This window comes from Puma concolor, chromosome A3 (assembly GCF_028749965.1).
Source record: "Puma concolor isolate L17-30 chromosome A3, mPumCon1.1.hap2, whole genome shotgun sequence".
NCBI lineage: Eukaryota > Metazoa > Chordata > Mammalia > Carnivora > Felidae > Puma > Puma concolor.
In genome coordinates, this window is record NC_141669.1 from 85,605,894 (window position 1) to 85,623,933 (window position 18,040).

The 18,040-nt window shown below is 49.0% G+C and overlaps 1 long non-coding RNA gene across 4 annotated transcripts in view; it reads right to left on the reverse strand.

Annotated features, from left to right (window-relative positions):
• Window positions 1-1,110: 1,110 nt before the first annotated feature.
• Window positions 1,111-18,040, reverse strand: part of LOC147582575 (uncharacterized) — a 109,659-nt gene continuing 92,729 nt past the window's right edge. For 3 of the 4 annotated variants that reach the window (XR_015249298.1, XR_015249305.1, XR_015249297.1), the window contains 3 exons: window positions 6,654-6,735; window positions 4,881-5,047; window positions 1,111-3,813 (listed from right to left, as the gene is read on the reverse strand). This is a non-coding gene — a long non-coding RNA (uncharacterized LOC147582575). The remainder of the gene's footprint in view (window positions 3,814-4,880; window positions 5,048-6,653; window positions 6,736-18,040) is intronic. The other variant, XR_015249299.1, reaches the window with a different exon arrangement.

Genomic DNA, 18,040 nt, shown 5'->3' on the forward strand with positions numbered 1-18,040 from the left:
GCCATGGGTCAGATACCATAAGAGATACCTACCAAACCTAAAAGTGAACAAGCTGGGTCGTTTAGGGAGTTGAGGTTAAGTCAGGAAAACTCATAGATGGAGGTCCTGCCGGATTTCACCTGGCGAAGCCCAGGAGCTGCCCGCCAAAGCCTACCCCTGGGGAGGTGAACTACGGAGAGAAAGCTACCTGACTCTCTTCCCTAAGGAAAATCTTGGGCACTTTGCACTGCATACTCACGTCTGCACACGGTCACTAAAAAGATGCTGTGAAGCAACATTTACCCCGTCATTAACTCAATTTTTTAAAATTGCATGAGTAGGGGCACTTGGGTGGCTCAGTCGGTTAAGTGTTTGACTTTAGCTCAGGTCATGATCTCACAGTTCGTGGGTTTAAGCCCCGCGTGAGGCTCTGTGCTGACAGCTCAGAGCCTGGAGCTTTGGATTCTGGGTCTCCCTCTCTCTCTGCCCCTTCCCTGCTTGCACTCTGTCTCTCTCTCAAAAATAAACAAACATTAAAAAGGTGAAGAAGAAAAATGAGTTCCTATGTTGAATAAAGAATTCTTCTAACTCTAAATACTGTCAGGATAAATAACCAGACTGGCTACTTTTTCCCAAATGGATCTATTCATTTTTTGTCCAGAAAATCAATTTCCTGTTGAATTCATGTCCCCACAGCCGAAGAATCTCTCTTGGTTCTATGTAGAAAAGGAATTCTTTTCCTTTAATTATGATGCATGAACCCCAAGGTCTACACATAATTTTAGGGTAAAAGCTAATTTTAAGGACAAAGAAGATTTAATTTTTTTTATTTTTAAAGAATTTATTTATTGTAAAAGAGACAGAGACAGCGCAAGTAGCAGAGGGAGGGGGACCGGGCAGAGAGAGAGAGGGAGAGAGAGAAAATCCCAATCAAGCTCCACGCTGCCAGCACAGAGCCCGATGTGGGGCTTGAACTCACGAAGCTACAAGATCATGACCTGAGCCAAAACCAAGAGTCGGATGCTTAATCGACTGAGCTACCCAGGCCCCTGGACAAAGAAGCTTTTTATCTCCTAATCCAACAGTAGGATGGGTCAGCAGGTGACTCTTATCCTTGCAGACATTAGAAGACTTCGGTTCTTTCCATGCTGCTTCTCCATCATTGCCCAGGATGTTGCTATCATCTGCATTCAAAGCTGGTTTTAGAATATTCTATATTTTAGTACCAACCAAGGGGAAGGCTATGTATTAGGATATAGGCCTTGAAATGTCTCACATTTCATCAACACGCACCTACAACTGAGGCTTCAAAGATAGTCCCTAGCTAAGAGGCCACATGGCCAGCTACAACTAGCTTATTACCTCGAAAGAATGGGGGAAAAGATTTGGGGGGTCAGCCAGCCATCTTTAAGCTGGACTATGTCCATAATCCTTGGGTACATGTGCAGCAGAAATAGAAGTCCACACTAAACAAAAGAAACAAGGAATCAAGGAAAAAAGAAGCCCTAATGAATTCCAGTAGACAATAAACAAAATACTTTTTCACCCAATACAAGACTGTGAACTTGATTTTGCCAGGTATTTGCTTCAATTCTGTGTTTTCCTTAGAATGATCTTTTGAGAATGAAAGGCCACAACACCTATCCAAGCATATGGAAATGGGAATCATCGAAGAAGAAGAAGAAGAAGAAGAAGAAGAAGAAGAAGAAGAAGAAGGAAAACAAAAATATTGCCACATGACACAGAGGGTCAAGGACATACCCAGATGCCTCCAAATCTGAAAATGATGCGGAGTTGGAAATCAAAACAAAATCTAAGACTCTCCAAGCCCTAACATATGGGCCTTAGACACACATATGGTTTCCATCTCTAGCTGAGAGTTGGATCTAAATGGAGTTTCAAAGCACATATGCAGTTTCATAAATAGAATTAGGTAGATCAGGATACCTTCCAACCCAGAAGTTTAGCAATGTCCTTTGCACAACTAAAGATCTGCTGTTCTAAAATTTAGTCTTTGTTAAAATTTCCTGGCTGGTCTCGGATCCTCATAAAGTTTGGTTTTTACACGTGTTGGGGAAGCTTTAAAGGTTTGCTTTGGGAGAAGGCTAATGAGAATCCCAGAATTTTCATTTTGGGGTAAAAGGATATGAACTAAACCACCCACAGTTTGAACCTCTGAAAAGCATACCTCAAGAACGTGAATTGGGGGGATTGACCTAATGTATATCCCATCCAAAGAGCTTGACCAATGAGACAGCTCTCAAAGTTAAAACTAAGGCATTTATTTTTTTAATTTTTTTAATGTTTATTTATTTTTGAAAGAGAGAGAGAGAGAGACAGAGCATGAGTGGAGGAGGAGCAGAGCAAGAGGGAGACACAGAATCCAAAGCAGGGTCCAGGCTCTGAGCTGTCATCACAGAGCCCGATGTGGGGCTTGAACCCACAAACGGTAAGATCATGACCTGAGCTAAAGTCAAACACTTAACCGACTGAGCCACCCAGGCGCCCCGAAAACTAAGGCGTTTCTATGATCAAGAAGTACTTACAGAATCTAGAATTGTAGCTCTTTCAGATTCCACTGTCAAAATGTAGTATTCAGCCTCCTCCAAGGACCATAAACATAAAAATATAAATGAAAACTCCAAAATAATGGCTATGCAGTGAATGAAGAAGATGAGGGTATACCCTGAGGACCTAATTGTCACCATTTGCTTTAAATTCATAGAGCCACTGGTCATCTCCCAATCTTATCAGGGTAATGGCAGTATATGTAGGAAAAGTCCTTGTTGCGGGATTGAGGATATGGAAATTTTATATCCTGTCTATTTCATTTCATAAGCTTTCCTCTATTTATACGTTGCTTCCCAATAGGCTTCTGTTTGGGAGAGGGTTTTAATGGTTTGCTTTTCCACTACTTTTGGGCTGATTGGGTTTGGCTATATTTGTCCAATATCATCATATAATTTCTCTAAATGCTATGGTTTCTAGAAAGAGAGGAGGGGGAAAAAAACCTAGAATGGTGCTGTCCTTTCCATTGGTAAATTGACCCAAACTTTATAACATTAACAGATTTCTACCCAGCCAGCACTATCTAACTCTAATAGCAACCGAAATAATGAAAGTGTTCCGTACGAGGTCTTGCAAATTAACCCTATCATCTGTACAACCATCAGATTTCTCAGAGAATCTCCAACCTTGCCCCTTCACCTGACAGTAATTGTCTGGATTAATTCATCTACTTTGTTAGGGAAAGGGTGGAAGTCAACCAGGGTACAAGTTTTATGGTTAAGCTGTGGAACCTGTGTCCTTCCATATGAAATTAAGCTAATGTTATTACTAGGTGAATTCAGAACTGTCTCAAACCAGTCTACAAACGCATGGCGGAAGAGTGAATAAATCCACATTTGCCAATGTGTGTTTTCTCCTCTGGAGCACAGTTCTTAGGACTTCTAGGATTTGGTAGTAAGAAGCACTTTAACCCACCCTCTTGTTGACAAGACTGAGGTTCAGAGAGACGAAGTACCCCGCCCCAGTTTACAACACCTTTGGACTCCCATCCCAGGGCTCCTTCCTCATCATACAACACGCCAACCAACTCTTCTCAATATTCATAACGAGGAAAACTAGTTGTGAGAATCCTGAGACCACATAACCAAGGCTAGAATAACTTGAGTTTCTAAATCAACCATTTGAAAAGCTAACAGGAAGTTGAAGAAGTCGACTGGCCACCAAAAGGTATTGTGGAAAGAAGAGCAAAGTCTTGAGGGTAACGGGTTCACGCACAGGCTGTTACTCTTCTGAGGTAGGCTAACCGGAATGTTCCTGGAGAGCATCCTGGAAAGAAAAAATCAGAAAGGTTTCACCTGCTGAGCCCCTCCTTTCTCGACAAGTGAACGTTGGCATCCCACCCACCTACAGAGTAGGAGCTCTTGAGAATTCACCATCAGAGACAAGGTCACCGAACACATGGACAGTGTCCAAAGCTCCTCATTGAGGGGGTCAAGACAAATCTTTCTCTCTCTGAGAGCTATTAGACTCAAGAGACCCTTTTCCACCTTCTAAGGTGAAACCCCAAAAGTCAGATTGGAAAGGAAGTGTTTAGTGAGCCAGAACCTCACCTCTGGCTCTGTCTGGGAGTTAGAAGCAGGTTTCCTTTATAGTGCAGTACATCCTCTTGCAGCCCTGCATTAGTTCAGCACCTCCTTCTACCAAAAAGGGTTTTCTAGAAGCTGCACAGCTAGTACACATGAGCAGAATTGCTTGCAAGCCCTTACGCCAACAGTTTGGTTTCCATACTAGACGGAAGGATTGCTGATATTGCCAGCTGTGATTGTGTGGCTGGAGTGTCCCTGTCCCCAGGAATAGCATCAGAGAATAGAGGGCGGAGAGTTAAACTTGGCTTATCACAGGGAGTCACGCACACCGTACGTAGGTTGAGCTGTGCGAGTCCTTTCTCTGTGCTGGAGAAGATAATATGGACAAGGAGTCACATGCTATTTCTGCACAGCAGAATGCGTTTTTCAACAATCTCTGCTACTAATTAACACAGTCATTCTCCACTGAGAGTCACCACCGAGCGAATAAACACTCGCTTTGTGCTGTATCGGGCACCATATCCGGCACTCCAGGAGTTGACTGTGCAAATTCTCTGCTACCTTAATCATCTTCGGGGGTGTCTCCCCCTCGAGCCGCTGGTGCCACTAGGCCAGTATGCACAACGGGTTTCGGACTTGAATGGAACGGACACGGAGCGCCCTCCTGGGGTTTTCTCATCTGGTGCGATAGGGGTTTAATCGTGATGCTGGGTGATTACTAATGGAGACGGAGCCTGGATTCTCAGCTGCTGTGAAAGGGGGGATGGCAACAGATGGATTCGGCATCACGTCCTCCTTTGTACGAACCTGCGGGAGCACCGCGTCAGGCAGAACTGTTCTGGAACAGCATACCGATGAGGCAAAGCAGGGTTTTTAGGAAGCATCCTACCAAGTGCTCCTCTCCAATTCTGTCTGTTGGCGTTTCCATTCAGCACCTGCCACCTTCTCACCCGGTCTCTTTGAGATGATGGCCACTTAAGGGAGGGGAAAAAAACAAAAGAACAGAAATAATAAGGAATGCAGAAAATCCTTCCTTTCTTCTAATCCTGAAACATCCCCTGATCATCAAAACTTTGGAATCTATTAGACGTCCAGGAATATCTCAGTGGTAGGGCGGAGTGCAGTCCATAGAAAGTCCATATTACCTGTACTGGGGACGTACCATGCCATGCTATGGTAACAAAGGCCAAAAGAGCGGGAGCTTTTCTCTCTGTTGGTGTTTCTCTCAAGACTCATCACCCGAGAGAAGTTTATATCTGGTGCATGCCAGGTCCAAGGATGGTCAGGAGGGCCCTCATCCACCTACTGTCTCGGGGATCCAGGCTCCTCCCATCTGGCCAGGCTATCATTTCAACACATGGCTCCCAGGGAAGAGAGAGTATGGAAAACTCTTAACTGGCTCAGACCAAAAATGACACGTCGCTTCACTCAGAACGAGCCCGTTGGGCAGCTGTAGTCCGACGGTCTCCAGCCACTTTCAGGGCAGCCGAGCCTTCCCGTGTGCGCGGGGTGGAAGGGAGACTAGATATGGAAAGCACCAGGCATCTCTGGTCGCTTCCACCAGTGACCGAACCCATCCACTAAGGAGCAGACGTTTTCATGACAATCATCCTCAAAATTGTCAGTGGCCGCCACCTCTGAAGACTGCAGCAAGTCCCACTGCTTTGGGGACAATGAACTCCCCATGATCTGAGGCCCTGCCTTCCAAGCCGCCACGAAGGGCCAAGGCTCTTTCATCACCACCATCCAGGAGCACTGGGTCATCTACTTCTTACCTGAAGATACAGACTAATTCCTGCTGTATCAATCTAGCCACCAAAACACCAAGAGCAAGAAGAGAAGGAGACTTGAATTCTCCAGAATCTCTCGTAGCATAAGGAATCAGCTTTTGGTGAGGAACATACTTGAGTCAGCGATTGGATATCAACTCCCAAAGGCCAGGGAATCATGTGTCCCACAAATAAAACCGAAGTTGTTCCGGAGGCGGGAGAGAGAAGGCAGGAGGAGATGCCAGAGAAGATCCCAACCCAGAATAACATCTGTCTAGAAATCTAGAGAGGAGGACTGAGTGTTGTATGTAAGTGATGAATCACTGAATTCTACTGCGGAAACCAATACTGCACTGTATATTAACCAACTAACATTCAAATTAAAAAAAAAAAAGGGGGGGGGAGAGAGAATAATCTGTCTCTAGAAATCCTTCTAGTCCCTGAAAAATCTACCAAACTCAAGAACAGTCCGTGTAAGAGTGACCTTTGATGAAAAAAACACTTGGAATAAGGATTCCAGTCAAGTCTGACCAGATCCCCAAGGGCAGGAGCCCCGCTGACAGCTGGCTCACACAGGGACATGACCTTAACTGTGCTGGAATGTGTGCTGGTGAGGGCCTCCAGCTACTCCATAGGGAAGGAAATGCAGCAGAGTAAAGCAATTAACTCGTTTTATAGCGTCCCTGCTAGGGCCTTAGCGTTACGTCTCCTGAATACCTACAGCAAAAGTACACCTGCTTTCACCTCTTAGGGAACTTTCCAAACGGCCTTACATTCATTTGGGTATTTAGCGTGGCTTCCCCCACCTCACCTCCACTCCTCGCACGTGCACACTCAGAACCAGGACCCAGAAAAATGTGCCTCTTCTGCTAGAATCGACACGGTGCCGGGGTCTACCTGGAAATCAGACAGGATAAAGGAGAAGCCATGTGGCATCACGGTTAGCACCAGGGCTAAGTGGTACAATTGTGCCCATAGTGGGTATCCTGGCTCTAAGTCCACACTTCCATTAAGAGCCCTTATCTAGCTGGTAATTAAATGAGCAAAAGATTCTCTAACTGTGAGTGTAAGAGCCGGAGTGGTGTAAGCCTCAGTAAGCGTTGGCTGCTGTAATAGCTACTGCCCTCTATGAATACAGACACAGCAGAAAAACACGGTATTATCACGACACCAGCTCAGCTGGGCTGGGGGTTGCTGGGGGACGGGGCGGGGGGGAGGGAGGAACTAGCGCCGGGAACCCTACAAATGACCTGGAGGTCACAGCATAAGAAAGTCCACTTTGTTTTAATGAAAGACTCAATGCTGTTGAGAAACTTGAGGCACCAGCTAAGTGGAAGGGAAGGCAAAAGTCACCCTCCAGAAGCTCTGAAATTATTTGATTGGCAGAGACCATGAGTGCCCCCCCCCATTATGTTCTCCACTTCTTCCATAGCACCTGGTCTTTGCAATGGGACAGAGATAGGTGTGGCCATGAGACTGGCTGGGCAGGGGGATGCAGGTGAAGGTGTTACGTTGGAGCTTCTGGGAAACTTCCATAGGTAACAGCAGGCGTCTGCCCCTTGCCACACCTTCCCCATCCCTCTTTCTTGCTGGCAGGAAAGCAGGTGTGATGGAGCAGCTCTGGAGCATTTATCTTGGACCAAAAGATGTCCTTGGGAACGGAAGCCCATGCAAGCCCAAGAAAGAAGCAACAAGAGCGGCAATTAGGCACCGCTGAAGGGTAGCGTGTTAGACAAGCGAAGCGATCGTCACTCCAGAGGAGAGACACAAAGCAGAGGAGGGCAAGGCTAGCAGAACCCTTGACCATCTATGTGCAGACTTCCGTGCAAAAGAAAAGTAAACTCTATCCTGCCGAAGCTACAGTCACACCGGATCCCATTTTGTGCACAGTCCGACTTCATCCTCAATGGTGGTGACTTTCGCTACCTGTGCGGCCACTGATGACATTTCCACGTAACCCACCTTGGCCATTCATTCTATTGCTCTTCAATGGTCAGGGATGTGAGCACTGATGATGCCTTTAATCCTATTTTACCAGTGTTACCATCTCACACCCATCGAAATGCTCTTCAAAGCGAAGCTGGAGTGTCAGTCTGACCATTGTCCATCGTGCCTGGATGTTGTCACAATTTTCACAGACTTCATTAACACAACAACAACAACAACAACAACAACAACAATGATGGGAACCATGGCAAAGCTTTGCAATTTTGCCTAGAGCTGGCCCGAGGAAGCATGGGAGCCATGGGAGGCTATACGAAAACGATTATTGTTCCGAAAGGGCTTCTGGCCTCCCTCCATACAGAAGTGTCATCGCAATCATGAATTCGGCATCCTCTAGGACTCCCCCAGCGTACAGCCGTATTCCTATTGAGTGGTCGCGGAATGTAGGTAGGCAGCACCCAGCCCGCACATTCCGGCGACTTCTCCGCCCCAGACGCCACGTCCTGGAGACACCAGCTGCTGGCCCGGTGAATGGTGATGCCAACTGACGCCCGAAAAGGAGAACGGAAGCGGCAGGAAGCAGCTCCAGCCAGGTGCACCAGGCACCCTGGACATCCCACACACCACTGTCCTCCATGACTGATGGGAAGTCACGTGACCAGGCCAAGCCGCCACCCTACCTCCTTGACTACCACTGCCAGGCACGCAGAGTTTGGCCCTGGGGTCCCAACCCACCCGTTATTCAGTTGGCAAGGATTTTTTTTAAACCCCTGAGTATTTGTGCTGTTTTGCTCTTGTATTAACATCATTGGGTATTATTCCACTTAATCCTCGTAACAAATTTTGCTACGTAGGCATGGGCAACCCCGTTCTTGGTATCTTGAATCGAGGAAACAAGGCCCTGAGAGTTGCCAACCGCCCCTATGCACCCCAAGACCCGCCATGGAGCAGGGAGATTCCAGCTACCTCTGAGACCCGCCCGGGACGCGGGTTGAGGGGACCATCCAGGAGGGTGGGCTTTGGGTACTGCCATGAATACAGGGAGGGAAGGGGCTGGAGAAAGGCTTCCCCAGGCTGCACCCTCCACTCTGCCTTCCTCCCACCTAGGTCCCTGCTGACCTCCCCCCAGGAGCTTGGAGCCTCCCCCCAGCAGGCAGCCACTCAACCCTATGCAAGACAGAGACAGAGGCTTGACGCACCAACCCCCCCCCCCCCCCCCGAGGGAGCCGGGACATTACTTGAGAACCAAGTGAGGTCTGTCTTCCACGATTTGTCACTTTTTCACTGAAGATGGGAAATGGATGCAATTTTGTTGTTGCTGCTGTTCTTTACTGCAGTCCGAGTGCTAACAGGACCCGGCTCTCTCTCTCTCTCTCTCTCTCTCTCTTTTGGAGGAAGGGGACATTTGAACTGAAACACGAAGTTCTCAAGCACAAGCCTCTCCATCAAGCAGTCCAGCGTGCGCGCGGCTGACAAACGGGCGTACTAGATCGGTCGCTCTCAGATTGATCGGGGGGCTGTATAAACCCTGCGGCAGGAAGGGCGTGGGTGTCCGGGGCATCTTCGCCCTTCTTTTCACACAGGCGGAAATGAGCAATGTGCATCGAGCTGCGCGTCCTCTGTTGTGATTTCCCCACTGAAGCGCCGGGGGTTAGGCTGTGATGAAATTAACACAGCAGAGTGACCTGTGATACGGGTTAACCCGCAAGGGCAGCGGCAGCCTGAAATCCGCATCCTGGCGTCCCGCGCTCGCCGGCAGAAGGGAAGCGTGCAAGGGCGCTGCGAGTCAGCCAAATGATACAGCACTACTATATCTAGACAGTGTTTTCTTTTCTGGAAACTAGAAAGGTCTCAGAGACAGATGGACTTTTGGTTTCCGAAAACTGTAAACCAGGGAGACGAGACACAATATGCACCGAGAATTGATGTCAGTTGTATTTATGCTTTTTTTTTTCTTGCCAAAAAAAAAAAAAAAAAAAAAAAACCCCAGTAGATTCGGTTTTATTATGTGGTGAAGGATGTGCTCTGTTTTGTGTAAAGTCTAGTGATCCTTTTGGTGACAAAATAGAAAAATCGGAACTTTCCTTCTTTTCCTTGAGAGATGATCAGAGCTCGTTTATGAACCGGCATTAATTTATCAGGGTTAAGAAAAGCAAAATCAGGGGTGGCTCCGTCGGTTAAGCACCTGACTCTTGATGTCGTCTCAGGTCATGATCTCACAGTTCGTCAGTTCAAGCCCCGGGTCGGGTTCCATGCTGGCAGCACAGAGCCTGCTTGGGATTTTCTGTCTCCCTCTCTCTCTCTGCCCCACCTCCAACTTGCCTGTGCACACATGCTCTGTCTCTCTCTCTCTCAAATAAGTAAATAAACTTAAAAAAAAAAAAAAAAAAACGAAAGAAAGCAAAATCATCAGTTGGATGCTTGCTGTGTGCTGAGTGTTTACATCTTTAGCGTTGCATTTTTTCACAGTGTCCCCTCTAAGGTAGGTTGAATTTGGGACCATTCTGCAGTTGATGAAGGTGAGGTTGGGGAAGATTAAATCATTTTTCCAACATCACACAACTAACAAGTGTTAGAACCGGAATTCAAAAGTCCGGAGAACAGACCCCAGGTTTCCAACTCCGAGAACAGGTTGTTTTGCAGTGTGGTTCTCCCACTACCGGATGTCGGTATGGGTAAGAATTTTGCCTGGGGTAAAGGCAACCCCACAGTAAACTGCCTAACTGCTCTTGAAGGTTGATTCCGTGCCAACCATTTTATTCGCCCTGTTTGAGAAGGTCAAGATTAAACCCTTAGGGCACCATCTCCCTCACGGTCCACACGCAAGGTGCATTCTCAGTGTCCCTCCGTGCATTCCTCTTAACCCCCCTGCCACCTCTGTATCTCTCCACACCCATTGTAGAGGTAAAGAAAGTGAGAGCGGGGGGCGCCTGGGTGGCGCAGTCGGTTAAGCGTCCGACTTCAGCCAGGTCACGATCTCGCGGTCCGTGAGTTCGAGCCCCGCGTCAGGCTCTGGGCTGATGGCTCGGAGCCTGGAGCCTGTTTCCGATTCTGTGTCTCCCTCTCTCTGCTCCGCCCCCGTTCATGCTCTGTCTCTCTCTGTCCCAAAAATAAATAAACGTTGAAAAAAAAAAAAAAAAGAAGGAAAGTGAGAGCCAGACAGATGACCTAATTTACCAGGTGTCCCATACAAATAAGCAGGTAAGTGCCAGAGCCAGGGGAGACACCCCAAATTCCCTTGGGTTCTAAAGCCCATGTCCCTCTATTACTTCTCATAGATTCCATCACCATTTAAAAATAGTGGAGACCTTGAGACGGCGCACTCCAAATCCCTGTATTGACTTATTAAAACCTGGAGCTCCCACAAAGGGGAATTGATCAAGGTCAGGGGTAGGCAGAGAGGGGGAGCCCCACAGGCGAATCCGCCCCCTTCGCCGAATATCCAGGTATACCGCCACAAAGAAGAGGTGCCAATACATGGGTGCCGGGGGCTCAAAAGGAATATGTAGCATTTCATTTCGAAAACTACACAAGGATTCAGGGAAAGAAGATTTGGATAAAAAAGGAATGGACCTTGTACGTGAAATGGGAGCTCAGAAATGCTCACAAGTGACCAGCGTCACTAAATAATTAATCAAGAGCAGGCGGGAGGTGGTTTGAAATGTAAATGGACGGATGAAGGTGCGATGCTGTCATCCAGGAGAGGGTGATGTGACCAGAATTGTGAACCAGCCTCACCTGCCCCCACTAAGGGCACAGCCACAGAGGAAGAGAGGCTATCAGACCAAACCACCCCAGAACCCCGAACTCCTGACTTTGACCTGCCGTTCACTTTCATGTCCCGCGCCCCAAAGAGATGTTTAAAAAATGATGAAGAGCCAGCTGGGCACGAGGGAGGGGAAGAGAAGCCATCTAAAGAAATGTTACCTCACAAGGCTGCAGGCGACATACTTGAGAACAGCTTTCTTTTCCTTGCGTCTTCCGGCTTCTCGGGAAAACAACGCACCTTTTGTCTCTCCTTCCCAGCCACCCCGCCGCCCCCCCCCCCCCCACTTCCCAAATTCTCTAGAGCTCTTCCTGCAAGTGGTTCGCGTGACTCAAAGACAGACAACAGCTGCAAGCAAAGGAACAAAAAAGATTGACAATGAGGAAGGAGGCAGACAGAGAAACTCCTTTACCTTATCACGCCAGATGAAAAACAAACCAACAAAGTCTGTGGAAGACAGGCTGTCTCTCCTCTAACTAAACACAGATCAAAAGTCTCTGTTCTAGAAAAATGCGACAGCTGGGCGCTCGAGTCACAGCATCTTCGATCGGGAACACGTATCCACGCCTAGCATGGCCCCTGGTACACAGTAGGTACTAAATGTGTGCCAGTTCTCTCTCTCTCTCTCTCTCTCTCTCTCTGTCTCTCTCTCTCTCTCTCTCCTTATCTACTACATTGTTCCAAAAAGGCAAGAGGACCCTGACTCTGTGAACCTCTCTAAGCTTCAGTTTTCTTCCCTGGAAAACGGATACAATCCCAGCGCCCACCTCAAAGGGAGAAAGGCTAGTGCCTGCCTGGCGCTCGCATGAGCTCCTGTAGTGCTGGTCGTTTCTTGGTTGGCCTGGGGGACCCGCCACTACTTCTGGGTGGCAGGAACACCGGGTTCAAGGTCAGGTGGTGGGAGAGACAGCTGATGAGGGGGGCGCAGGCCAGAAGCATGAATGTTTGGAGCACTGCTGTGCCCCGGAGGGGCTGTTGGGTCTCAGGGAAAGGGGCCAGACGTGGAATGCAGCCAGATGGAGGCAAGGCCAGTGAGGTCCTGAGCTAGTCCGGTCCAGGTGGGAATGGAAAGAGAACAGCTCCAGAAGCTGTTAAGGACACAGGGAAGTGGAGCTTCCCTGGGTGACCCCAACACCGCCCCCAGTGGCCAAGAGGAGAGCGAGGTGTCAGCATGGGGGTGGGGGCCCGAGTCGACAGCTGGTTCAGGGGCTGAATCCAATGAGCAAGTTCTTAGCAGCCCCGAGGCTGCTGCACCTTGAGATGTCACTGTTACTTTCTGCTTCTCTTCCCAGAAACTGACAGCTGTGTGCGCGCCTCTCCCTGCACTTCCCCAGGCACCTTCCCTTCCCCTCTGCTCCTCCCCCTTCTCTCCACTGCACTTCACCTTCCTGCCCTCCTTCTCTTTATCATTCTTACCTCCTGTCCTTTGCGGCAAAAGCAGGAGCGATCCCCTCCCCCACAAGAATTCCGCACCCACCGTGGGTCTTCAGGGTTTCCTCTCGCTTCTGCGTTTTGCTGGGGGGCTGTGATCGTAAAGGACAGTGTCAGGAGTGGAAAGGAGGGAAGGCAAGGTCTTGTTTCCTTCCCGAGACTCCCACTGCCTTCCCGGCACCTCTCTTCACCCCCGCCCATCCCGCACCCATTGCTTCCGGCATGGTCCAAGGGGAAGCCAACTCTTTACCTACACAGTCCTGGTTCCTCAACCCATAATGGAAATAAAAATAGAGCAGAGCCAAGCACTGAGGCTTATCCTCTGATACAGCACAAGCTGCTATGGTGCATACATTTTTCCAAATTTAAAAACCTACTTCCTGATGCCTTAAGATTCAGGGAGACAATATTATACACACCCTTAAGTTCATGGACACTTTCTTTTCAAGAGTTTATTATTTACGACATGGTTTTCCATAGAAGACTTCTCGTCCGTATTTTCAAAAAGCTTATTGGCGGGGTGCCTGGGTGGCTCAGTCGGTTAAGCACCCAACTGTTGATTTGGGTTCAGGTCATGATCTCAGGGTTCTGGAGATCAATCCCCACATCGAGCTCAGGGCTGACAGCACAGAGCCTGCTTGGGATTCTCTCTCACCTCTCTCTGACCCTCCCCTGCTCATGCACACGCATTCTCTCTCTCTCTCTCTCTCTCTCTCAAAATAAATAAACTCAAGAAAGAAAAAGTTTATTGGCAAGACTTCTAAAACTCCACAACTTAAGGATCCACTCTTTTCCTGTAAAATATATGTAAAGAAATGACATCAGCTAGGCAATCCTATTTTTGAGAAATTGAAAGTTAATTTATATCTCATCTGGGAAATATTTTCCAGAAGGGGGAAAAATAATCCTAAAGGTAGAAATCTGAGCTTTTGGGTGTGTGTGTGTGTGTGTGTGTGTGTGTGTGTGTGTGTTCATTTCTCCAAGAACTGTGGATTTACACACAGAAGATTGTAACCAGCTGTCCCTCACCCCCTATCTAGTAGGGAGCAAGAAGCTCGTGGCTTGGACTTGAGTGAGAAGCATTTAAGCTCAATAGGAAGAAAGGATCCCTGACAATGAGGATTGTTAAGACATCCATCCTGGGTTTCAGGTGAGGGCAAAAGTAGGAATGAAAATGGGGCCAAGGGTGGAGTCTCCTACGAGTGTTGGCCCTTACAAGATGCCGCAATGGGACATGTAGACTGAAGGTCTGATCCCTGCCCCTGAGGGGATGATAACCTGCAGAGGTGCTAATATTAAAGCGTCCAGGTCTTTGAGTCTAAATTACAGTTTTTCCCACATACAGGAAATGTGCTACCTCGTACAAATAAGCAATGCAGAGGCCAAAGCACCACACAAGCCCATTGTAAGTGACCATGAGTCATGGCAATTCCCTCAGCCCATGCTCTTATTAAGGAAAGGCCACGGCGTCCATTTGAGCAGTGACCCCCAATCAGCCATAGACTCAGGGTCTGTCATGCAGGAAGCCAAGGACCCTGGAGTGTCGTTCACCCTACCCACATCAATGAGCTGCACTTGCCCAACCCCCCGGGTTGAATGCCTCAGTAGCATTTCTTCAAGAAGAAAGCCACGCACACAGTGAAAACAGTATCTGGCTGTCTCTCATCACCTTTGACTTGCCTTTGAATTTGACTTGACAATATCAGGCCCGTATAATTAACCTAAGGTTGTCAGAAATGGTAGAAAGTGGCAGGGGTTTGTTCTCCAACAGTACTCTTCAGGATATAATCTTAGAGCGAAGATTGTATCTAGAAGAGGTACTGATGAAGGGGGGGTGAAGAAACCTGCTTCTGCCTTCTTGGGGATGGAACCAAGGAAGAAGCCTATCCGGGTTGCTTCTGGTGACCACCAGGGTCCCCACCCCCCCACCCCCGCCCATTGGTGCCTTCCAGCCACACAAAGTCAGGACCCTGAGATGACAAAGAACCTTCTCCCATTGGCAAGAGGCACGGGACACACCTCCAAACTTTGGGTGCAGGGAGCAGCCCTCCCAAAACCTCCTAACCCGTGGACATAGGCAGGTGTTGGTTTCTGGAATCCACGTGCAACCTACCAACTTCTGCAGGAACCGATGGCCACTTGAAGTGACTTTCTTCACCAGTAAGTTCTTTTTGCATGAAATACAATTCGGAGGCGGGGAGGGACCATGGACAGTCTCCATGTATTTGTGAATTACATATATAAATACACACCTATCGAATACTTCTCAGTGTGTACAAGTATGCCCAAGCTTCACACGCTCCTTTACCATTGCCCCATTCCTGAAGGACGTGTGGGCTGCTTTGCTGGGGGAGGGGATGGCAGGCCAGAGGACGGGAAACTTGGTTCAAAGGAGCGCGAAATGCAGAATCTGAACATTTTTGTGCACTGGGAACTGGTAAAGAAGGAGCAGAGACAGGAGGACTTGAGAGAAGAATGACCTCTCACTCAGTCACCATTAAGGGACAAACAAGTTCGAGAGAAACAAGCACTAAAGTCCAACCCCAGAGCAGGGACACAAGACAGAGATCCACGACTTCTGGTTGCTAGGGAAGTGGAGGAGACACAGCGGACCTGTCCTTTGGCTGAGGATTTAAGAGCATCCCAAGAAGCCTTCAGAGCCTTTCTAGCCGGGATCCCCTCCTCCACTATTTCTCAAACAGCGAAAAGGGAACGAAACCGCTGGACCCTTCCGCGAGGATGTGTGTGGGAAGGAGAGAAGTCTGTGTGTGTGTCTGTGACTCTTTCCTGGGGCACTGGCTGCAGGCGCGCGGCCTCAGGTGTCACAGCGCTGGGGTGAGCCTCCATCTACCGCTGCCAGGGTCGGCCACAGCTGGAGGGCCAGCTCACCCCGGAATGAGCGCGTGTGCGTTCAATAGGGCTCAACAACCCGAACGCAAGTTTTCGTGCCCGAAATTACTAGATCAAGGGTTGTCTTGCTGAAGCTTGAGGACTGCGTGCCACTCATCCCTGTTTTTTAGAGGAACGATAATCCAGGTGCAGGGCGCGTGGAGAATGCTACTTGAAGGCGAGAAGAGGGCTCATTTGATTAACAAATAGCCCATGAAGTTAGCACTAGCCTCTCCCGCCCCCCAGGACCTCTTCCTTGAACTTCCCCCCTCCCACCCCGAAGTCTGCTGAAGCGCCCAACGAGAGCGGAAAACGAAATCATTGCAAATCAAGAAATATGGAAGAGGCGATAGGCTATAATACAATGAGTTCTGTTCTCAGACTCCAAAGATCACAGTTCAAAAGTCATCTCCAGCCGTGACTAGCCGTGTGACTGGGAACCAGTTATTTAACCTCTCTGAACTCCAGTGGCCCCTGCCTAGACCACAGAGACTCTCAAACACAGCTGAGCCTTGAACCGTGCCGGGGTGAGGGCCACCGACCCCCAAGCAGTGGAAAATCCATGTGTAAACTCTGACTCCCCCAAACCTTAACTACTAATAGCCTACTGTTGCCAGGAAGCCTTACTGATCATATAACGAGTCGATTGGCACAGATTTTGTGTATTACATGCTGCGTTCTTACGATAATAACACCTTTTTCTCTCTTTCCTGCTTTCTTTATTTGGTATTTCTAGGCTACACGGTTTGTCTGTGAGTTTTTTCGAATTGTTGCGGGTCTCCAGAAGATTTCCAATCCATGTATTTGAAAAAAACCCACGTGCCAGGTCAAACCCGTGTTATTCAAGGGACCACCTGTCCTCTGGCCCTCACAGGCCTTGGCGGTGGGGCTTAGACGAGATGTGGTGCACTTGACCGACAGCACGGGCCCTGCCCCCGCACAAAGTGCTCCGCAAGTGTTTTTGGCAAAAGCACTGGAGAACATCGGCTAAGGCCACACCAGTCGTTAAGGAAATCATCGGTGTAGGGGCGCCTGGGTGGCTCAGTCAGTTGAGCATCTGACCCTTGATTTCAGCTCAGGTCACAATCTCAAGGTTCATGAGTCAAAGCCCGGTGTAGGGCTCTGAGCTGACAGCACTGAACCTGCTTGGGATTCTCTTTCTCTCTCTCCCTCTCTGCCCCTCCCTGCACCCCCCCCCACACACACACACGCGCATACTCACTCTAAATAAATAAATAAACTTAAAAAAAAAAAAAGGAAATCGTTGGTTTAGACTGCTAGAGAGTCTGCACCAGTCTGCAGAAGAAAAGGCAATATCCTCATTTCTTCTTTGAGGCCACCCTCTTCACATTTCCCCAGGAACATGTTTTTTGTGGGAGAACCCGGAGCTGCTCCCCTAAAAACAGCTCCGTGGGGCCTTTGAAGCCAAGGCCCAAGGGAAGCGCTAGCAGAAGGCAGAGCAGCTGTGGTTTCAAAGCGGGAGGATGAGCCCCTTGTTTTCCAATCACAACCTGCCTGGAATTTCTCTAGCCAGAGATCCAACCCGGCGGGCCACGGGTGGCGAAAAGGATTGGAGCACCAAACTCCTCTCCCGGCCGGAAGCGCAGAGAGGACGGGGACCCCGTCTGCCTGGATCACCGTGGGGTCCTGGACTGAGCCCGCCCGCCCGGCAGGAGGAGGCGCTCCTTGGGGTGCTGATGAATGTGTGAATGTGTGAACGTGGTGACGCCTGCAAGCCCCGAAGCAGGTGCGTTGAGGGGGTGGGGGGGGGGTTGGAATGGGGCACATGGAGCCTGAGGATGCGGCTGTGCCCAAACAGACCTGCAGTCTGAATGCCTGGAGAAGCACCTGCTTCTCAGCTCTGGTCCCCTGACTCAGTTCAGCCCCAAACCACACAGCGTTCCTCCTCGGCTCCACGGATGGCAGCGTGCTCTCACCCTCCGGAGCCTCGCCCCGATCTGGGCACACAGCTCGGGAACAAGCTGGAAATACGTGAACAGGCACACGGGCACCCCCCCAGCAGTGACTTTCTGGACTGGGGGTAAGCCGAGTGACTTCCACCCACTCGGGCACCGTCAGGGGGCAGTTTCTGCTCTGGATGAAAGGGTGGCTCTCCTCCCCACACCCTTTCTACTCAGTTCCTCCCTGCTGTACTCTTGTTCTTTTTT